The sequence below is a fragment of the Saccopteryx bilineata genome, chromosome X, assembly GCF_036850765.1.
Source record: "Saccopteryx bilineata isolate mSacBil1 chromosome X, mSacBil1_pri_phased_curated, whole genome shotgun sequence".
NCBI classification, from domain to species: domain Eukaryota; kingdom Metazoa; phylum Chordata; class Mammalia; order Chiroptera; family Emballonuridae; genus Saccopteryx; species Saccopteryx bilineata.
The window spans coordinates 135,459,624-135,471,071 of record NC_089502.1 but is presented as its reverse complement, the minus strand read 5'-3'; the positions used below and the strand labels follow the sequence as shown (position 1 = coordinate 135,471,071).

General features: G+C 39.3%; 1 pseudogene; it reads left to right on the top strand.

Annotated features, from left to right (window-relative positions):
* The first annotated feature begins 9,389 nt into the window (after positions 1-9,389).
* Positions 9,390-11,161, top strand: LOC136317868 (coatomer subunit epsilon pseudogene; annotated as a pseudogene).
* Positions 11,162-11,448: the final 287 nt, after the last annotated feature.

Here is an 11,448-nt window from a genome sequence, read left to right as displayed (position 1 = left end):
TCATCATCAAGAGACAGAAGAGCCGTGCATTTTGAGTTCGGGGAAGAGTTTTTAAAGGCTAAAAAAACAAGGAGAAAACAACATTTTATATTTTCGTGAACCACTTCAAGGAAGAACTTTTAAGAATGTTATTGAAGAGCATATTAGAAAGATTAAGAACAGCCTGACCAGGCGGTGGCACAGTGTATACAGCGTCGAACTGAGATGCGGAGGGCCCAGGTTCGAAACCCTGAGGTCACCAGCTTGAGCGCAGGCTCATCTGGTTTGAGCAAAGCTCACCAGCTTGGAGCCAAGATCACTGGCTTGAGCAAGGGGTTCTCGGTCTGCTGAAGGCCCATGGTCAAGGCACATATGAGAAAGCAATCAATGAACAACTAAGGTGTCGCAACGAAAAACTGATGATTGATGCTTCTCATCTCTCTCCATTCCTGTCTGTCTGTCCCTATCTATCCCTCTCTCTGACTCTCTGTCTCTGGAGAAAAAAAAAAGAACAATAAAGATGTCTAAAGAAAATGCTTTTTTAAGCTTTGCTACAATTAGAATGTACTCTCTTGCTGGCATTTTTTCCCCAAGAGACTGAATATAGATGTGAATTGTCAACTATGTTTTTCTGCCACAGTGCTGTTTCTTTTAAAGTAACACTGATAAGGGACTGAACCATATGGGGCTCCAACTGCATTCGAGTTATACAAAGTAACAAAGAACTCCCTCTCCTTTAACAAAAACAAAACAAACAAAAAAACCCAACAAACAAAAAGCCCAAAAAGGCATTGAGGCAGATCACATAGACAACTGACTAGTGGCTAGATCATCTAAGGTGGTCTCACACATCTGTGGTTGTTGGCAAGCTGGAACAACAAGGCCACATGCCTTTCATCATATAACAGGATCACCTGGGTTCCTTCACAGTGGTTACAAGGTCCCAAGTAAACAAAAGCAGAAGCCACATTGATGTCACTTCCTCTACTTTCCATTGGTCAAAGCAAGTCCCACACCCAACTTCAATTTCAAGGATAAGGAAATAGATGCCATCTCTTGATGGGAGGAGCTGAAAAGTATTGAAGCCATTTTTAGCAATCTGTTCTACTGTTTACGTATCTGAATTCACTGCTCCATACCCCAAAGGAGAAAAACTTGTAGCTGAAGATTTATGTACCCCTCCTGCCATTTACTAAAGAGGAATTTGGGAAAGAACAATTACTGGCTACTGAATGGGGAGTGGTATTTTGGCAAAGCTCATATCAAGATTACTAATATTGGCTAGGACATAGATAACTAGAAACCTTGCATATTGCTGGTGGGAATGTTAAATGGTTTGATTGCTATGGAAACAGTTTCTTAGATCCTCAAAAAGTTAAACACAGAATAACCATATGACCCAGTGATTCTACTCTTGGTATATAACCAAAAGAATTGAAAACAGGCTCTCAAACAAAGACTTGCATATTAATATTTAGAGCAGCACCATTGGCAATAGCCAAAGTTAGAAACAACCCAAATGTCTATGAATGAATAAAATTGGATAAGTATATGTAAATATTGTAAATACATTTGATGAGATACTATTCAACCATAAGAATAAAGTCTTGATTACATGCTACAACATGAATAAATCTCAGAAACAATGCTAAATGAAAGAAGCCAGACACTAAGGTCATATGTTGTATGATTTTATTTATGTAAAATATTTGGAATAGGTAAATTCACAGAAAGCAGATGGGTGGTTGAAGAAATGGTGAGTAACTATTTAATGGGCATGGGGGTGTATTTTGGAATGATAAAAATATTTTGGAACTGGAGAGAGGTGGTGGTTGCACCTATTGTAAGAGTACTAAATGCCACTGATTTGTTTCATTTTAAAAATAGTTAACTTTGGAATCATAGTTCTTAGTTTTTTCTGATTTACTTATTTCGCTCAGTATATGATTCTATACATATGTGGGACATAAAAATGAGACTCAGAGACATGGACAAGAGTGTGGGGGTTACGGGGTGGGGGGGAAGAGAGGGAGGGGGTTGGGGGAAGGGAGGGGCATAAAGAAAACCAGTTAGAAGGTGACGGAAGACAATTGGACTTTGGGTGATGGGAATGCAGCATAATCAAATGTCAAAATAACCTAGAGATGTTTTCTCTGAACATATGTACCCTGATTTATCAATGTCACCCCATTCAAATTAATTTAAAAAAATGGTTAACTTTATGTTACATGAATTTCACCTCAATAAAGATCAAATAACCAGTTAAGCATATTTTGTGGATCTATTTCTGGGTCTTCTGTTCTGTTCCATTGATCTATATGTCTATTCCTCTGTCAATATTGCATTTTGCACAGGTTTGATTGATATAGCTATGCTGTGAGTCTTGGGTGGAATGATTCCTACCACTTTGATCTTTTCTTTTTCAAGATTCTTTTGACTATTCTTAGTCCTTTACCTTTCCATGTAAATTCTGTAGTCATCCTGTATTCACTTATAAACATATGTAATTTTGTACTTGGTAAGAATTGTGTTGAAACTGTATGTCAGTTTGAAGAGAATTGAAATATTTATTACATTCAGTATGTCTTTCCATTTATTTGGATCTGTTTTGATTTCTTTCATTGGTATTTTGAAGTTTTCTCTTTATTTTTTTCTTTTAGTAATTGTAAATAATATTGTATTTTAATTTAGGTGTATATATGCTCATTTTAGTTACAGAGAAATACCATTGACTTTGTATGTCTGTCTTGTGTCTTATAGTCACTTATTACTTCTAAAACTATTTTTGATAGAGTCCTCCAGATTTTCTGGGCAGACAATTGTGTCATCTGAAAATAGAGGCCATTTTCATTATTTTTTAAGAAAGACTATTAATAGGTAACTGATTACATAGTATGTGTGCTTAGTAGTGAAAGCCTTGTCTGTTTGCTAAGCTCCATTAAAGCCACTACAGTTGCTGCATTGTTGAATGTCCCCTTTAAGTATTTTCATTGGCTAGTTAATCAAGGTGGAAAGACTGGCCATTAGGACAGGACTCTGCCATATCGGAAAGGGACATAAGACACGTAGATGAAACATATTAGGAAGATTGAATTCAGAGGTTAAAAACAGAGGCATTATGGTGCCCCAGTGGAAAATAGGAATGGGGCTGGAGAGGGGACCTTTGCTAGTTATAAAGCAATATAATGTCATGGAAATTTTAGGGGGCACCTACTAACAGATATTAGGCATATGAGATGGTGATGGAAATATTTAATCACCCCACAACTTTTCTTAACCCCTTTTTCCCTAGCCTCTCTCTCCCTCTTTACATCCCGCATTCTCATTCCACCTGATTGATTCCCATTTCCAATTTGCTAATTGATGTCTGTTTTATCTTAATCCCATGCCAGTGTCTGATACAAAGACCAGTTCATAAAGCTAGTCAGCAAAAAATAATAATGCCAAGATCTAGACCCTGGAAATTGGTGAATCAATTGATTCACTTTTTCCCTGAAGTTTTCCCTGTGTCTGAGTGGTTAGGTAATACAGACCAACATCATTTCCAATTATCAAGCCTACTATAATTAACTTCCTGTAAAGCGGTGATCAACAAAAGGTTATTGGATGGAAGGATGGATGGATAAATAAACACTAAAAGCAAAAAAAAAAATTCTAAGAGGCAAATACAACAGCAGTCAGAGGAAGAAGTCTGAGGACAGATGGGAAGGTTGCCAAGAGGTTTTCAATAAAGAAGAGGTGTGAGGAGAATGAAAACTGTCCATCTCTGCTGCTCCAGAATGGCAAACTCACACAATACCCAACCTGGTACTTTTATTCTCATAGTATCTCCCAAGATTCAGTCTTATGTTCTTGGGTTGTTTTGGTTTTTTACTAAGCTAGGTATTGTTTTAAAATAGAAATTTCCTTTGAACAATATTTTGCATAGCCTTTTGACTACTCAGTGAGTTCTCTCCAAAATTTGTTTCTCATTTCCATATTTGTGTCATCCCCAACCTCAACAACATTGTTATTCTGTAATAGAATAAGAAGATCCTGTAGCTTATAGACATCTGAAGCTTGTGCTGTTTTAGAAATACAGATCTGTATGTCAAAGTTTTAAAGATAAAACTTGTCGTCATCATTTTATTTTTCTGCCTATGTAATGCAACAACGTTACAAAAACACCAGTACACATTGTAAACTGTGGCACAGAAGATAATTTAAATAAATGAGGTATTGTTCTGCATTTTATGTGTTTAATTATGCACTCCCAAATCTGATTTTGGGTTGAAAAGCCACCTGATATACTCTAAAATTATACATGTCAGGAACAGTTACTTCAAATTATCTCAAAGTAAAATAAAATTTTAATTGACTTTTAAAGGCCTCAAGTTTCTTTATTTATTTATTCATTTTAGAGGAGAGAGAGAGACAGAGAGAGAAGCAGGAAGCTTCAACTCCCATATGTGCCTTGACCAGGCAAGCCCAGGGTTTTGAACCGGCGACCTCAGCATTCCAGGTCGACGCTTTATCCACTGCGCCACCACAGGTCAAGGCCTCTTAATTGACTTTTAAAAAATGTAAAACCTATCTCTATCTGGTACCTTCCTTCTGTAGAACCTGGCATTTGATAGCATATTGTATTATTTCATTTCAAGTCAGTATTCAAAGAAAGCTTTAAACAATTTTGATTACCCTGACAGCTGAAATGAAATTTTTACAGGAACAGCATATTTGGAGCCAAAGATTTGGTTGACACAATAAATGCAATGATGAAAATAATTTTACAATTGCTCAGCTTAGCATATTAGCTACATGTAAAATTTATATCAAAAAGGTTTAAAAAATACTTTTCCTCTGAAAGAAAACAGTAGCTTTCAATTCTTTCTGTTGGCCAAGAAAAGTGGAAAGCTTTAAAGATGTAAATAGTTACCAGAGTCCCAAAAACCCATTATTCTCATCCACAGGTGAGATGAACCAAATGGAAACCCCCAGGGTTACCCCTTTCACTCAAAATGGAACATAAAGAACAATACCATATCTGAGGAAATTGTAGCAATTCATGTTACCATGAAATTCCCAAGAAATGCGTGGATGGTGATTCTCAGTATATACATCCCCACTTAACTTTTCAGTTGTGCAAAGAATAGGGTTTCTTGGAGGATGATGGTGGACTGACATAAGCTCCGCCAGGAGGTGATTCCAATTGTAGTTGTATTTCCAGATCTTGCCTATTTACCTGGTAAGGTTAACCCAGTCCTTGGTATCTAACTCTGTATTTCCCCCAGCAGCAGTGGTTCAGCATTCATAAATTCAGTGTTCATGGTTCCTTTACAGAGTACAATTACCAAAAATAATGAGAATCACTGTATTTAAATCACCAAAAATTGTGCAAAAGTAGTGCTGGAAAGAATGACAGAAAACCTGAAAATATATTTTTTTTCAAGGAAGAAGATTGAACTGGGCATCTGGCAATGACTGCAGAAAAAAAGAGTAGAAAGTGACGAAGTGTGACGGCTGGAGGATTTTAGGAGGGAAGAATAAATTTCTAGAGGTATTATTAAGGAGCCATTAAAACACAAGGAATAAGCTAATACCAGAAATGTCAGATATCAGGGGCAGGTTTGTGGCAGAAACACACACACACACACACACACACACACACACACACACACACACACGGTTCTTGACTAGCTCAAAACCCATGACCATGGTCCTGGTTTCCTCCTGTCTATAATGACAACCCTAATTCTTCTCTCTCAAACAACTATAATAGCAGCTCAAATCTCTTCCGAACCTCTTCTTCTACACCTACACATTTGGAAAAAGAAAAGAGTACCTGCAGAGTACAGAAGTATAATTTTGTTTTACAACTCAGTATGTCACAAAATATAATTCATTTTCCATTGCTATTTTTATATAAACACTTCTATTATGCCCAGAGGAGACAAAGGTTACCTTCTGAGAGAAATTTTTCGTAAAGGAAAAAAAACATTAGAATTTTGAACCAGACTTTCAGGTGACCTATACAGACATATAAAAATAGGGCTCCAATCTATATTAGATGACTAATCTGAAGAGAAGAAAACATAATCAAATTGCCAGTAGCACACCTCAATTTAATTTAACCTTTGAGAGGCCTGATAGATGTTTTCTTTTTTTTTTTTTTCTTTTTTTTTTTTTCCTGAAGCTGGAAACGGGGAGAGACAGTCAGACAGACTCCCGCATGCGCCCAACCGGGATCCACCCGGCACGCCCACCAGGGGGCGATGCTCTGCCCCTCCGGGACGTCGCTCTGCCGCGACCAGAGCCACTCTAGTGCCTGGGGCAGAGGCCAAGGAGCCATCCCCAGCGCCCGGGCCATCTTTGCTCCAATGGAGCCTTGGCTGCGGGAGGGGAAGAGAGAGACAGAGAGGAAGGAAGGGGTGGGGGGTGAAGCAAATGGGCGCTTCTCCTATGTGCCCTGGCCGGGAATCGAACCCGGGTCCCCCGCACGCCAGGCCGACGCTCTACTGCTGAGCCAACCGGCCAGGGCCAGATATTTTCTTAAAGTTAATTTTACCCAGTGATTCTCCAGGGAACAGAAAGTACTAGAACTGATTCTTAAATACATGCATATACCTTTATAAACATACTGTACTTTATTTGCCTTTTTTTTCTTCTACGAACAAAGAATTCTAGACTGTTTATTAACTTTTTTCACCTTAAAAAAATAAAAAACTTTGGAGAACAGGCTTTATTCTGAATAGCTGAAGGATTTGTGCCCAATCTTAAAAGTACTTCTGAAAAAAGTTCACCAAAAGAAAAAGTAAAATTTACTCTGTTCTAATCATTAAGCTAGCTCTAATGAGTTTTCTTTAGAGCTCTAGCAATTATGAGATTCTTGATTAAAAATTTACCAAAAGTTTAATATTCAATGAATAGTTCAAAAAATACTCAGACTTGTTTTTCTATACTTACTTTGTGTTTGTAATCTAATTCCTTTAAAAAGCTTAAAGTGGAAACTAAATAATGTAACCAGTTCTCCCACTTTTAAGAACAGGAAAAACAATAATTTGTCAGCACTAACCAGAAAAGATTGAATATCTAAGTGGCCCAAACTTGAATAGAATAGCTGACTTAGGGGAGAGTAGGGAGCGGTGTTTCATGGAGGGAGGAGGATGAACTAATTTATATAATAATTATTTTAAAGTCATACTTGGAACTCCTGCTTCATTAAGTTTTTTTTTAAAAGTAATATTGCCAAGGACTGGATTATTGCAAAGCTGCCTACCCAGTTTCTTGACAGTCACCACTGTCCCCTTTAAATTATTCTCCATATTAATTCAAAGTGATCTCTCTTTAAAAAAAAAAAAAAAAGCCCTGGCCAAATAGCTCAGTTTGTTAAAGCATTGTCCCAAATCACAGAGGTTGCCAGTTCAATCTCTGGTCAGGGCACATACAGGAACAGATCAATGTTCCTTTCTCTCTCTCTCTCTCTCTCTCTCTCTCTCTCTCTCTTCCTTTCTCAGTAAAGTCAATAAATAAAAAATAAAATATAAGAGAAGCTTTTAAAAAGGAGAAAAGAGAAGCAGTATGTACAGCATATTATATTAAGTGTGACACCTGAAACAATGTCAACACAATAAATCAAAAAATTTTTAAAGCAGTCATAATTTTTTTTGCTGAAAACTCATTAATGCCTTCCCATTTCTCTACAGAAGAAGACCCAGATTCTTGACGGCCAAGGTTCCAGAACAGTGTTATGCAATAGGAATATACTGGAAGTCTTATATGTAATTTCAATTTTTTTTAAATAGTCATGTTTTACAACAATTTTCAAAAAGGTAAATTAACTTTAATACTATATTTTATTTTAGCCAATCTATCCAAAATATTATCATCTCAGTATATAATCAAGAATCCGCCCTGGCCGGTTGCCTCAGTGGTAGAGTGTTGGCCTGGCGTGCAGAATTCCCGGGTTCTATTCCCGGCCAGGGCACACAGGAGAAGCGCCCATCTGCTTCTCCACCCCTCCCCCTCTCCTTCCTCTCTGTCTCTCTCTTCCCCTCCCGCAGCCGAGGCTCCACTGGAGCAAAGATGGCCCAGGTGCTGGGGATAGCTCCTCAGCCTCTGCCCCAGGCGCTAGAGTGGCTCTGGACGCAACAGAGCGACGCCCGGGATGGGCAGAGCATCGCCCCCTGGTGGGCAGAGCGTCGCCCCCTGGTGGGCGTGCCAGGTGGATCCTGGTCGGGCGCATGCGGGAGTCTGTCTGACTGTCTCTCCCCGTTTCCGGCTTCAGAAAAATACAGAAAAAAAAAAAGAATTCAAGTAGATCTTAAGTGTTCTCACTACAAAAAATATATATAGTAATTATGTATGGTGATGAATGTGTTAACTGTGGCAATCATTTTGTATATGTGTAACAAATCATCAGATTGTACATGTTAAACTTACACAATATACATCTCAATAAAGCTAGGAGGAATTAAAAATACTGAGATACATTCCATTCAGATTTTCATAGTAAGTGTTTGAAAACTGGTGTGTACTTTACTCTTGCAGCACATCTCATATTGAACATGCCTCATTTCATATACTCCACAGCTGCATCTGGCTAGAGGCCACCCTATTAGACAGCACAACTCTATAAGGTTAGGACTGTGCCCACCATTTCAGCCTTCTCAGACTATAGACATATTTAACGTTGAGGTGCTGAAAGTTGCCATTCTCTCTTTGCCAGTCCTTTATACATGTTGAGGTTTCATACAACAAATAATTTGAAAGAAGACAACCAGATTTTTAAATGGTCAAAATATTTGAATGACATTTCACCAAAAGAGATATACAAGTGGCCACTAAGCAGATAAAAGACACTCAACAGAATTAGTCATTAGTAAAATGCAAATCAAAACAAAAATAAAATACCACTTCACACCCACTAGAATGATTTTAAAAACAGAAAACACACTGTGTAGATAAGAATGTGAAGAAACTAGGACTTCCCTTGATTGCTGGTGAAAAATGTAAAATGGTGCATCTGCTTTAGAAAACAGTTTGGCAGTTTCTCAAAATGTTGAACATAGAGTCACCATATGACCCAACAATTCCACTCGTAGGTATCAACCGAAGAGAAATGAATGAAGACATGTCTCCACAAGACATGTATTCATACAAGACTTATAGAAGTAACCCAAATGTCCATCTACTGGAAAATAGATAAAGAAAATGTGGTCTACCCATGCAATGCAACACTACTCATAAATAAAAGAACAAAGTACTAACACCCGCTATAATATGGATGAACCTCAAAAACATCGTGCTAAGTGAAAGAAGCCAGACACAAAAAGACACATTGTATAATTCCATTTTTATGAAATGTTCAGAAAAGGAAAATCTATACAGAAAGTACATCAGTGGTTTCCTAAGGTGAGGGATAGGAATGGAGAATGACAGCAAATGGTCACCGGGACCTTTTAGGGGTAATGGAAATATTCTAAAATTGGATCATGGTGATGGTGGCACAACTGTATAAAATTACTATGGATTACTGAATTATGCACGTAAAACTAGTAAATATTATGGCATAAAATATGTAACTCAATAAAGTCATTTTTAAGAAAAATAAAATATTCTCAAAAAATTTAAAAATAAACTTGAATCTCTACATCTTGCTATAAATGTTTCATAGCTTTTGTACAACCAGCTTTCTCTCAACAGAGCATAAGTTCCACAAAGGTAGGAACTATTAATTCCTTGTTGCCTTTTGTAACCCCAACATCCACATTATGCCTTTCACATAGGAGGGACTCAAGTAGCTATTGAATGTATTGTGAATGAATTACTTGAGGAATTTCTAAACAATCATAGACACTTAAAAGTGTTTTTAAAACCCTCTTCAGCAATAAAACACACTCAACAGAATGGATGAGCACTATGTTGAGCAAAAGAAGCCATAAACATGCCTGACCTGTGGTGGCGCAGTGGATAAAGCATCAACCTGGAATGCTGAGGTTGCCGGTTCAAAACCCTGGGCTTGCCCGGTCAAGGCACATGTTGGAGTTGAGGCTTCCTGCTCCTCCCCCCTTCTCTCTCTCTCTCTCTCTCTCTCTCTCTCTCTCTCTCTATCCTCTAAAATGAATAAATAAATGAATAAGCCAGAAACAAATAAGTACATACTATACAATTGTAATTATGAAGTTCTAGAACAGGTAAAAGTAGTATTATGAATGGTCGTTTCTTGGAAGCAGAGGACTCAGGAATTGATTCAGAAGGGTTATAAGGGGTTTGTTAAGGGTGATGGCAATGTTCTATATGCTAACTGGAGTGGTGGTTACACTGCATTTTTCTCCAAACTCATTTGTCAAGGAATAGGTGAGACCAGAGCGACATGGTGCCTCCGGCCCCTACCCAGCATCCGGCGGCTCTGGGAAGGTGGATGAGCTGTTCTACATGAGGAATGCCCTCTCCATTGGCAGCTACCAGCAGTGCATCAACGAGGTAAGGCAGGTGAAGACATCAAGTCCAGAGAGAGAGGTGGAAAGCAACATCTTCCTGTACAGAGCGTACCTGGCACAGAGGAAATATGGTGTTGTCCTGGATAAGATCAAGCCTTTTTTGGTCCCTGAGCTCTAGGCTACATGCATGTTTGCAGAGTACTTGGCCAGCAACAGCCAGAGGGACAGAATCATCCCCAAGCTGGACCAAGATATGAGCAGGAGTATGGATGTGACCAACACCACCTTCCTACTAATGGTCGCCTCCATCTACTTCCATGGCCAGAACCCAGACGCTGCCCTGCACACCCTGCTTCAGGGAGACAGCCATGACAGTGCAGATCCTGCTGAATCTGGACCACCTAGACCTCACCTGGAAGGAGCTAAAGAAAATGCAAGACCAAGACGAGGATGCTAGTCTCACCCAACAAGTGCGTGTTCACCCTGCTGCTACTCAAGGGGGAGGCAGACTGTTATATGGCCCAGGGCCACTGGGAGGTTTTTGGGACATTTTTCAGGAGGCACTGGACAAGAACAGCAGCCACCCGAAGACTCTAGTTAACCTTATCATCCTGCCCCAGCACCTGGGCAAGCCCCCCAATGTGATAAACTGCTACTTGTCCCAGCTGAAGGACACCCACAGGTTCCACCCCTTTATCAAGGAGTACCTGGCCGAGGAAAATGACTTGGACCTGCTGGCACTACAATACGCCCCCAGCACCTGAGGCTGGCCCCAGGTGTAGTTTCTTCAGTTAGGGCCCGGCTGTGCTGCCCTCCCCACTGGGCACCTGCTTCGTCCTTTCTCCCTCACTTTGGCTGGCCAGAAGCAGAGGCTGGAAGCCCAGCCCCCTTCTGTCAATAAACATCTCCACTCTGAAAACAAACTCACTTCTCAGAAAGTTTCTCTATTGCTCTCCCTGAACTGTACACACCCCTATCTCCACAAACCTTGAGCTTCAGCCTTATTAAACTGCTTCTACTTCTTAAAGCACACCACATCCGTCCATGCTTC